The sequence below is a fragment of the Platichthys flesus genome, chromosome 10 (genome assembly GCF_949316205.1).
Source record: "Platichthys flesus chromosome 10, fPlaFle2.1, whole genome shotgun sequence".
NCBI classification, from domain to species: Eukaryota; Metazoa; Chordata; class Actinopteri; order Pleuronectiformes; family Pleuronectidae; genus Platichthys; species Platichthys flesus.
The window spans coordinates 6,635,320-6,646,882 of NC_084954.1; positions in this window are offsets into that span (position 1 = coordinate 6,635,320).

Consider the following 11,563-nt stretch of genomic DNA (forward strand, 5'->3'; position numbering starts at 1 on the left):
CTAAATACTATTTTATATGTCCTTAATTATCCCACAGTTTGTTATGTGTAGCATAAAGACTTGGTGCTATTTGAAAATACGTACTGCCTTTATAAAGGGGCCCCATATGAGCTTAATGTGGAAATGAGTTAGTTACGTTAGATAAATTCTCCCTTCACTCCATCTCTGTCGTTCAAACAATAGTCAGGACTCATCCCCAGTGTAATTGCTCCTGTAGTGAGAACCACAGCTCTCTCTCTCACACACTCTCTCTCCCTCTCTCTCTCTCTCTCTGTCAGTGACTGCTCTGCTCCTTTCTGCCGTTTTGCAGCGCCGCCTGTCGGCCTCGAGCAGCACTGCCGTCCAGGAGCCCCCAAATGGGCTTTGATAGGCCATCTCCTCTCTCTTTCCTCCACCTCTTCGCCTGTGTTCGCCCGCGGCCATCCAAGTCATAGCCTCAAACCAGAAATGACAACCTCACTTCTCCTGAAATAGTCTGTGTCCTTCTCACACGAGTTAAAACCCTCTGCTTCAATGCGGCGCCGGATTTATCTTCCTTCACTCGCTTTTATTTGTTTAAATTTTTTATGGGAAACACTGTTTATTACTGACCCGAATCCTGTGTGTTACTCTACAAATATAGCAAATCGCCTACTACAAGTTAAATGATATTAAATATAATAATAATATTACATTTATTATTTATAATAATGACCACAATAATAATAATACAATTCAAGTAGATTTTTATTATTTTCATTTGCTGCCCTTAAACTGGCCTGGCCTGCATTTTCGTTTATAAGTTGAGCTGTATATTTCTTTATTATTGTCATGTGGCCTGCTCTTTATTTATTATTTTTGCAGCAATATTTATTTCAAAATTTAACAATAGTCCTAATGTGACCTGATCATTTATTTTCTATTAAATAATGAAAAAAAAAGAAAAAACAATTCAACAGGCTGCTGACGTAAAATACATATTATTTAGAATCAAACACACATTCCCCTGTTTTGAGGCTGAGGCCTTTGGATTTATTTTTCATTTGTTTAAAAGAAGAGAAAAAAAACAGAGTGATGAAAAATACAATAATATTTTTTACAAAACAAATATTTGTGGTAACGCACAGAGAGCTACTTTTCCCAATTTCAAACATTTTAAAATACATATATTTTTGTTAGATCATTTTAATGCACGTTAACTTGTTGCAGCTTTATTTCTATTTGGGTTGTTTTGTGTTTAGTTTGCAGGTTGTAATGAAATTCCGGACTCAATACCTGCACACAGCATCTCCGCATGTGTCCGGGTTGTTCCTTAGAAAAAGCTGGTTCAGGCCTCGACCAGGGGAAAGAGAAACATGCATGTGTTTTATTGGTTTTACAGGAGAATCTAGTCAATGATGCCTCCTCGTCTCTGAACTATTTGACACGTAAAAAGTCCCTGTTTTGTGTTTCTCTCTCTCTCTCTATCTCTCTCTCTCTCTCTCTCTCTCTCTCTCTCTCTCTATCTTTTAGCTCCATTATTGTGTGGATAAAACGGAAGGAAGAAGTCCTCCGTTTTGTGCGGAGATTATCAGATGAAAAAGAGAGAAAACGTGAGGATTACTGTGGATGGAGAGGATTTTAATATTAATAGTTTTTTTTCCTCCTCTTTTCTTTTCTTTTTTCTCCCCCTCCCCCTCTCCTCCTCCTCCTCCTCCTCCCTCCCTCCTCCTCCTTCCCCCCGATGAGACAGAAGGTAGATTGCCTCTGCTGCTTTCCTTTTGCCGATTTGGTGTGACAGGGATGATGGATGATCCAGCCGAGCTAAACAACTCCTCCCCTTCATCTCCTCCCTGTCACAGCCAGTCCGGGCTGCTGCTGCACGAATAAAATAAGGAATATATTCTCCCCCCTCTGCGCTGCTGCTGCTGCACAATGCAACAAGACGCAAACCGACGCGCCGTGCAACAATAATAAAAAACAAAAAAAAGTCCACTCGCACTTTTACGCGCTTGCAGACACCGTGCGCAACAGAGGCGACATGTTAATAACGCTCCTACATTATTGGCTCTCTTTTTTTGTTGTTGCTGTTGAGCATCTGGCAAAGTGTGTGTATATGTGTTTTATAAAAGATACGTGTGTGCATCTGGTTGAAAACACGTTTTAAAAGAAAAGTTTATTTCTGCTGATTTTGGTCCTGAAAACGGACACGCACACACACATGCACGCACTGGGGCTGCAGAGTCCTTCGCTCTGCAGCTGGCTCTCCCCAAAGTGTCTCGCTCTGGGGGACAGTTTTTTAGGTTGTGTGTGTGTGTGTGTGTGTGTGTCTGTGTCTGTGTGTGTGTGTTGCCCTCCTTCTTTTTTTTTTCAACATTTCAGCACTTTTCTCTCCTCCTGCCATAAGGTGTTTCTATGGCTACGTTCTGTGGGCCTGTGTGCAGCGGGTCAGATGGGGGGGGGGGGGGGGGGTCCCTGGGAGAAAGGGCCGCATTCGGCTGATCATTTATCAATGTCAACCGCATAATGATTCTCCCTGCAGTCCCCCTATTGATGAGGATAATTACATTAGCTCAGAGTGACTGATCAATAAAGCCCGGGGAAAATGGTTTATTATAGTAGCATCCAAAAGCCTTTCTGGCTGCTTCTCTCTTTTTTCTTCTTCCTCTTCTTCCTTTTTCAAAAAAAAGAAACAACATAAAAGACAGGGTCGAGCCAACCGAACTCTGCAAAGACAATCGAGTGAGAGGCGAAAACTTCATCTGGTCACAGATTTCATGTCGGAATTTCACTCCTTCTCTCTTTCTTTTTTGCAGGAGTGTGGCTGAAGCCTGTTTGGCTCGTTCTCTTTCTGTTGTGTTGCTCGTTTGAGTTGTTTTCTCCATTTTACATTTACAACGCGTCTTTATCACACGAGGAGATATTTCAACCGAGCTCAGAGAGAACACGTCCAGTCACATGTGTCCTATATGATCCTCTTCTACTAATAGTAGAAGAGGTAGTTAAATAGCAGCTCGTAGAAGCTAAAGATTCAAAGGTTCACATTCAAATGTTCTTTTTTCCAGTTGATGTTCACTCCATTAACAAAAAAGACGCTCAAAAGGCAGCGACACCTGATGCAGCTTTGAAAAGGCCTGAGAATTAAACATTTAAAAAAAGGAAATAAGAATCTTCTTTTGTTGGTCAAGCAGGAAAATGACTCCACTGAAATAAACGAAATATAGATGGTCAGTGCACGGATCCCCCCCCCCGTGTGTGTGAGTGTGTATGTGTGTGTGTGTGTGTGTGTTATTTAATTGTCAACAACTCATCCCCTGCAGGAATGTTGCAAACTCTTGCGCCTTAATTCTCCTCGGTGCCGCGCGCCAGCTCCCATTTGCCGCTGATGAACGTGTCTGAAGGAGACAGCTCCATTATCTGTTTATCATTTATGATGTTGTGTGTGTGTGTGTGTGTACGCGTGTGCTCGTGTGTGTATTCCTCAGACAATGGAAGGAGAAAGAACTACACGTGCACGGAGCCACCGATGGCTCCTCACTGCCCTTTTCACGAGGACGACGCACACGTTTATTTATTCGATGGCATTTTGATAAATACAGAAATTAGGGTTTTATCTACAAAAAACTAAAAGGGCCTGACATATTAGAATATTAACTAAATATGCGGGAAATTGCACAAATATTGTTATGTATATATTTTTTTTTAAATGCTAAAATAAATTACTAATAAATCAAAAATATACAAATAAGTCCAAAGAGATAATTTAAATAAAATAGATTATTATTTTAGAGGCTGCAGAAGATCTGAGTTCGGCTTTTAGGGGGGATTATTTAAAAGATAGAAAATAAATGATATGGGTGAGACTCGAGCAGGACCCTCGTGCGCGTGGCCGCCGGTGTACTTGAATTAGAGGCGAATTTTTTTTTTCCTTTTCACACTTCAGTGGTGCTTGTCTTCTTAAAAATGAGTGACAGTCTCCCCCACCCCACCCTCCTCCTCTTCCTCTCCCCCCCTCACCACAAACACACACACACATACATGCAAGAAGACCCCCCCACACGCAAAAATTAATCTTAAGGATGTAAAAATCATAATTAGTGAAATAACATAGCTACAGGGGCTTGGGCATGAGCAGAAACTGGAGATGGCGGTGACCAGTGTGTGTGTCCGTGTGTGTCCGTGTGTATGTGTGTGTGTGTGTGTGTGTGAAGTTGCTGGGGAGGGCAGAAAGGAAAAAAAAGAGAGAGGGAGAATGGGGGGGGGGGGTTGTGCATCTGAGTGCAGAATAAATAAAGCGCAATAAAAAGGGAAATAGCCGCAGCTTAGTGGAGCCTTGAGCTACTGAAACCTTTATTTCAATCAGTTAAGATTTAATTAGCCGAGCCCAAGGCCTCCTCTCCATCCGGGGCCGCGCCTGTCACCGCGCGGCCCTTTTCTCTCCCCAGTGAAATAATCACAGTTCTGTGGCCCGAGAGAAGCGACGAGTCCCAAATAAATCCGCTGCTCGATTCCCTAGCATGAGACTAGGAGAGGCCGAGCAGTGAAACCATCGCCCCCCCCCCCCCCCCCCACACACACACCCACACCCACCACCACCCTTTAATCTGCTGCTGATTCGTTTTTAATTTTTATTTTGGAAAAATCCTCCAGGAAACTGCAGCAAAGTGAGACATCTTCACCGGAAAGTGTAAAAAACAGAAGAAGGGATGAGAGAGGTAAAGGAGGAGAGAGAGATAGACAGGAGGGGTATGGGGGGGTCTCTAAAATATAAAATGACTCCAGGTTATTGATTAATTTGTCATCTCAATTAATTAATAACCCGCATATAATATAGATGTTCGATTGCTCAGGGGGGAGAGAGGGAGAGATAATAGAGAGAGAATGAGGGATACAGGGAGAGAGGGAGAGGGCTGCATGGCACCCCCACCACCACCACCACACCCTTGGGCGCACGTGTTATTACAGGAGGGCGACCCCTTCTGGAGGCCAAAGTAAATGTGTTTACAGAGGCAGCAGATGTGAGACCAGCCGCCGAGACGCCTCCACTCGCAGTTCTTGCAGAACATATTGAGAAATCCCATCAACTCTTTGGATTATCACTCGTTTTACACTCAGGTAAAAGTGTCTCCAGTCATTTTCTCTGCAGCCTGTTCCCTCAATGCACTGGGATGATGAGAGCCTGACCCCCCCCCCCCCCATCTCATATGTACTCACAGGTAGAACGCTCCTTATGCATGTATTACGTGGACACGTTGATGGCAAAATCAATAAAGATGGATGGTGTGGGTCAATATTTTGCAATGCACCTGGGGACTTGTTGCCCGGCTCCCCCCCATGCCCTCAGTGTGTGTGACAGGGGAGGGGGGGAGAAAGAGAGAAGAAATGAGCAATTCATAATACACCACCGCAACATCTCCGCAAGTGAGAGGGAGAGAGAGAAGAAAGAAAGAAAGAAGGAGAGAATTTAAGGAGCTGAAGTCTTCCAGGGGCCTGAAGGAGCCGCTTCCAACGCAGACATCATTAATCACTGCCCACTTGAAGATTATTACTGAAAGTATAGAATCGGTAACCATTATCGTCTCAGATGGCAGTTAAAACCTCTCCTTATTTTTCAAAACAGTGTAATGACAGAGAGGAAAGAGAGAGAGAGAGAGACGGGGAGAGAGAGAGAGAGAGAGAGAGAGAGAGAGAGAGAGAGAGAGGAAAGACAGGATGGAGTTACTTTCCTCTGGAGGAAATAACAAGGAGAGACAGAGGTGGTCCAATTCATTATGGAGCATGGGTTGGTTTAAAAAATATAATAATAACAACAATAGTTATACCCAATACAAACAATTCATATCAGCTAGCATCTTTAAATAATAATAAGGATAATAATAAAATATAAATTTTATGATGATACAAATAATAGTTTTTTTTTTGTTTTTTTTAATAGTAAAAAACGAACTACTTTAATTTCTTGTAAAAAAAATATGAATTAAATGCGTTTATTGACAACAACAACCGCCCCCCCCACCCCCCCAAAGCGATGTACATATTGAAATCGATAAAAAAAAAGAGAGAAAGAGAGAAAGAACATTATTTGGGAAATAGAAATGGTTTGGTCTAGATGCTGTAATAATCTTCATTGCACAAAGGAATTTTCGGGGGGAAATGTCAATTTAATTAGTTTTGATTTTAAGCAGAACGCAGACGTCAATGGTTTTTTTTTTTTTTATAAACAACGATCGTCGTTATTTCTTTATTTGGTCTTTAACCCCCCCACACACACACACACACATGTGGCAGATCGAGTCCGACACAACTCGATGACATCACAAAATAACTTTCGATGAAACGTTCAAGATGCGTAACGACTGAGGAGTCGCGGGAGTGACGCGGCTCGGTTTACGTTACAAAACACAGCGCGCGGAGGAATGTAAACGCGTCCACGCTGGGACTCGAACACGAACCCTCCCTCACATGAGCCTCTTTGTTTGTGTTTCTTCATTTAGACACAATACAATCCATGACTGTTGACGTCAGGAATCCTAGCCAGATATCTCATTACATCTTTTAATTTTATTGTGAAAACCCTGATGTGTGTGTGTGTGTGTGTGTGTGTTGTTGTTGTTTCCTGCACGCCCCGGAGACAGCCACACAGAGCCCGGCTCCCTGTTAGCAGGCGGAAGCTGCAGCGATGAAAAGCAATAGCTTGTGTCAAGAACTTTTTTTAGCACATCACTACAGCTGGTGTGAATAAATAGAAGCCAACTGAAGAGGGGCAGGAGGGAGGGGGGGGGGGGGGGGGGCATCAGGCTATTTGGGTGTGGGACCACAGGGGGTTTTCATATCTCCCCTACCCCCCCCACCCCACCCCACCCTGGACAATAGAAGCCCTGTGTGCAACTGTCTCACAAGTCCAACTCTGTTTCCCAACAAGGAGCGTAAACTGTTGTCAATACTCAGATAGCCTTCATCTGCCAATAATGACAGGCGGCCGGCCTCCTATCTTATCTGTGGGCCAGGTAGCGCCTGTACCTGGGGAGTGTGGGGGGGGGGGGATAAAGAGCGCCTGGGCCAATGGGAAAGCTCTCGTCTGTCTGTGAGGAGTTAATGGAGAACGCCACTGGAGACAGGAAGTCCTCAGAAAGTGAAAAGCACTTTATCGTGCACCTGAATGGCGCGGCGTTGGGTTTCCCCTCCGAGCCGATGGGGAAAACCACATTACAGGTCCTCACAGTGGGTCATTACAGCAGGGCGACGGGGTTCAAGTGATCCATTGCATTTGAATGACAACATCCCCGTCCCTCCATTCACTCGTGCCTCCTGTGTGACCCCCCCGATGATCCCTGCGGGACTGGGGATGTTGTCAGTGGAAGTGATGACGTGACAGGGGAGAGGGAGCGAGGATCCGTCCATTCAAGGGTTTGACTCAAAGTGCAGGTAAGAAGAAAAAAGCCCATCCCACACGTGCTGCCTCCCTCACTCGTCGTGGAGGCTGCAGGTTTCTTGCAGCAACAGGTTCCCGGGCCCCGTAACCCACAGTGCATTGCAACGTGACATCATCAGGCCTCTAAAAAAAATGAACTGCAACATCGATCCCCTCGCAGGCTGACCTCCCGTAAGTCAAAAATAGACGAGTGCGGGACATGTGTTTGGACGGGGATGTATATTTACCTGTCACCAGGAGCTCAAGGACGCGGCAGCAGCAGCGAGGCTGAGTCCGGCTCCGGAGCTCTGAGTGTTCTGGGGTGAAAATGAGTTGTAAAAGTGATAAATGGGCCAAACGCTGCTCGGGCTGAGGAGGGACTGGAGCTGACACCGTGCTTTCAGCCAAACAGTTAATTGCTCAGCACGGTGAAGGCCCAACAAAATACTCGTAAAGCATCACACACACGCCCACACAGAGACACACACACACACACACACACACACACACAAAGTAAAGTCCAGTCAACCTCTTCCTCTCGTCTCCCTCTCCACCTCTTCCTCCTCTTGACGTGTGTCTGGGCTCAACGGCTGCCTCCATCCGTGCCCTTCATAAGTTTTTCCCTGCTCAAAAAAATATTATGTTGCCCGTGGCTACAATTCAATGAAATAACCAATCGCATCTGCTCCTTCAAAGATCCCCCCCCCCCCAATTAAGCCGAGTCGGTACATAGTGGAGGAGTTGTGATTCCAAGCCAGGATTTATTGTGGTGCGATGGACGACAAGACTTGTTTTGACAAACGTAAAAAGAGCCAGATCCGCTGCTATCAGCTGGATTAGAGGCTGTGATTGGCTCCTGGATTCGAGCTTCACTCTCGGCAGCCAATTGCCGGATGTGGCGCGTGCATCCCATAATAGCCGTGCTCGTCTCCATGGCCGCCGCCGCCACCCGTGCGCGCTGGCCCCGCCTCCTCCTAAGTGCACTTATTTCATAATAACCATCTTGGCGACAGCTCTCATCAGGCCATCACGCTCAGGAACAGGAGGACGAGGGAGAGAGGGAGAGCCGGGTTTTGTTTTGACTGAATCGAATCTAGTCTCCAGCCTCTTGCAGCTAACCTTCTTTCCCCCTGGCGACCTCCACCGCTGTGTTTTTCCAGTCTTTTTAGACTATCACTGGCGCTCATTCGTCTACCGCGGCTGTCTCTTCCTCTCCACCCCCCCCAGCCCGAGCCCATCTCCACGCTGGACCCTGTACCTGTACCTGTGGATGAGTGGGCCTCCTCTGGAAGCATCTCCTGTGAACAGGAGATGACACAGTTTCTGGGTCACTTCTGTCACAGTCCAAATGTCACTCCGGGGGTGGTTGGGGGGGGGGGGGCTGACCTTTCCGGTGGCCGATGCCGGAGCAGGCGGCCTCCATGCGGGCTGTCACCCCCTGTGGTTCCCACCGCAGACACACGCTCCCTTCATTTCACTGACAGAACCCTCTCCCCCCCCCCCTCCCTCTCCACCAAACTCCCCATGCTCCTCTGCGGTATTCCCCATGTCCTTTCCATCCTCGACGATGTATGTTAAAAAGAACGGGGGACAAATCAAATCTGACAAGCCAAATAGCCGCCGTAAAATATGGCTGATGTCTGTCATCTTAGCTAAACTCTGGGCGATCGACAGCCCCAAAGAAGGCCACGGACACATGGTGTATCAGGTCTCCCTGGTGGGAACTCCAGATATGCTCCTTGGATTTATTTGAAGGTGTGGGTTACAAAGCCAGCACGACAAAATGTCTTTGCAAATGAGAGCCTGGCTCTAAATGGAATACCTCAGTTAACAAGAAGCCCAGTCAACACCTTACATCCTTGCTTCTCCTCCACGCCCGCCAGTTTAATATCATCAACACACAATCCAGCCCAAGTGTCTTGTCGAGCTGCTCATTATGAGATGTCAAGAGCGGGAATATTTCATAATGCCCTGGGTGCATGTGATCACATGTCACATCAGTGTCAGGAGTGACTTTTTTACAGGGTGTTCAGAGCTGTGAATATTTTTTTGGAAGCGCCCAGGAGTGTCTGTGCTTGTCCCGCTCAACCGATGAATCACACACGCTGAACTGAACCAGCCCCACATCTCCCACACCCTTCTAAGAATATTACTGTGTCATAGTTTCCCTCAGACATACCATCTGCCCCCAATCCCGTCAGTCAAAACATCCAGCGCGCTCCCATTCAAAATCCCCCCCTGACCATTTTTCTCATGATCCATTGTTGTTTTTAAATAACAGTCTCTGATTAGCCGGCCGAGCTTCCTAAAAATGAAAAACCCAAATCTCTCCATATGCGCTTCAGCTTAGTCCGGAGAGGCTGCTTTTATTTTCCAGCAATGTTATTCAAGCCCACAAAAAAAAAAAATCCTTTTTTAATTTTAAAAACCGGCTGCTCTGGCTCTGCCAGGAGAACTTTTTTTATTTATTTCCACCGTGTGATGTCTTGCTGGCTGAGGGAGGCTGAGAGGATCCCTACTAAAAGCACCGAGCTGCCTGTGGCAAGAAATGGGCCGGAGTTCTCTTCACATAAATAACCCAGAAGCATGGAGGAAGTCCGTTTGGTGGTCTGCTGGAGGGATAGAACCCTACCCTTCACTCTCTCTCTGGTTCTGTCCTCCTTTCCTCTTCTCTGTGTCTCAGTGGTCGATCCAGCAGCTTGGCCGAAGAGACATAAAACAGCAGGGTCTGGAAGATGATTGGGCCAAGATGTACATCTGAGTGGAGAGTGGACGTCCAATAGCCCACGGCCCAGGGCCAGACAGAGCGGACGCTGTGAACTGCATCAAACAGGTCTGACACATGGGAGTCGAAGATTTAGGAATCGTAACCAGTACTTCGATGCAGAGCAAAATATGTAAATACATCATTGTGAATGTTGTTTCTTGTCAATATTGCTAGAGGAAACAAAAAAAAAGATTAATAACATGCTGTATTTCTACTTCTCACTCAATTGAGTCTCTGTAAATCAAAAGCATTATTATGAAAAAAAAATACAGTATGCAGAGTGTGATTCTGTCTGGACGCCTCTCGAGGATCAGATTTCCCCCCCGAACCGAGTTGCTCCTGGCCCCAGGAAGCAACCTCTTCGCTCTGGCCTTATTTGGAGAGCACTCGAGTGCCCCATTGTTGTGACAAGAACAATGAATCTAAAAAGAGGAGGGAGACAGGGGGCGAGGAAAACAAGATATAAAGACATCTGGCTGTTAAAAAATCATCAGATGGAAGCTGTTTTCTCTGTTTTTTTACACCCGCATCATGGAAATCTGGTCAGCTGACGGCACAGTCGGCCCGTAGTCTTTGAAGCGGGTTTAAAAAAAGCCGTATTTAGTTTGCATTGTGTGCAGAACCTAATTTATAGGAGTTGACCCTGGCTCCTCGTTTGTGCGACAGACATCTTAGAAAACAATGGCAGGAAGGCTTGAAACTTGAGAGGAACTGAATCTGCTGTTTTCCATTTTTTTCCCCTCCTGTCCTTATTCAACGGAGAATTTTTTCCCTCCCCGAGTAAAATGGCTCTGTTTTCGTGTCCAACAGGAGCCATAAACTGATGTCTAAGCATTCCACGGCCAGGCAATAGGGCCTGTTTAACTGGACACATGGGGACAGTTGTTTAGTACCACATGGAGCGGGGGGGGGGGGGTCTTACAGAGGAAGCCATGGCCGCCTGGCGACCCTGCGGTGACCCAGTGGCCTCCTCATGGAGGGATCAAGGCCTCGATGGCAGCCGGCTGAGGGTTAGAGGTTTAAGGGTAACAAATCAAGCAACACATTCCATATCTCTCTAACTGTGTGAGCAGTGCATGACTGTGCAGAACAAACTTAGAAATGCTTATTTTTAATTCTGCACAGGGGGGGGTTCTCTTTCTCTTCAGCAGCAGGTTTGGGGAGGATCTGTTTCTGCGTCTTTCACCTGAGCTCTGCTGGGATTCTTCTCTCTGCACGAGCAGCAGGTCGGCTGTGAAGTCTCCTTTAATATCAGGAAACTCAAAAAATCCATTCTCTGCTTCACTCAGTTTCAATACTCCAACGGTTAGGAGGCTCAATATCGTGTAAAATGATTCTTATAAAACATTCTCCTCGGCTGTGGCAGGTTCTTCACCCCTTCACTTTCTTCCCTCTTATCGTTTTGAGTGCAATAAAGAGGAGGGCAG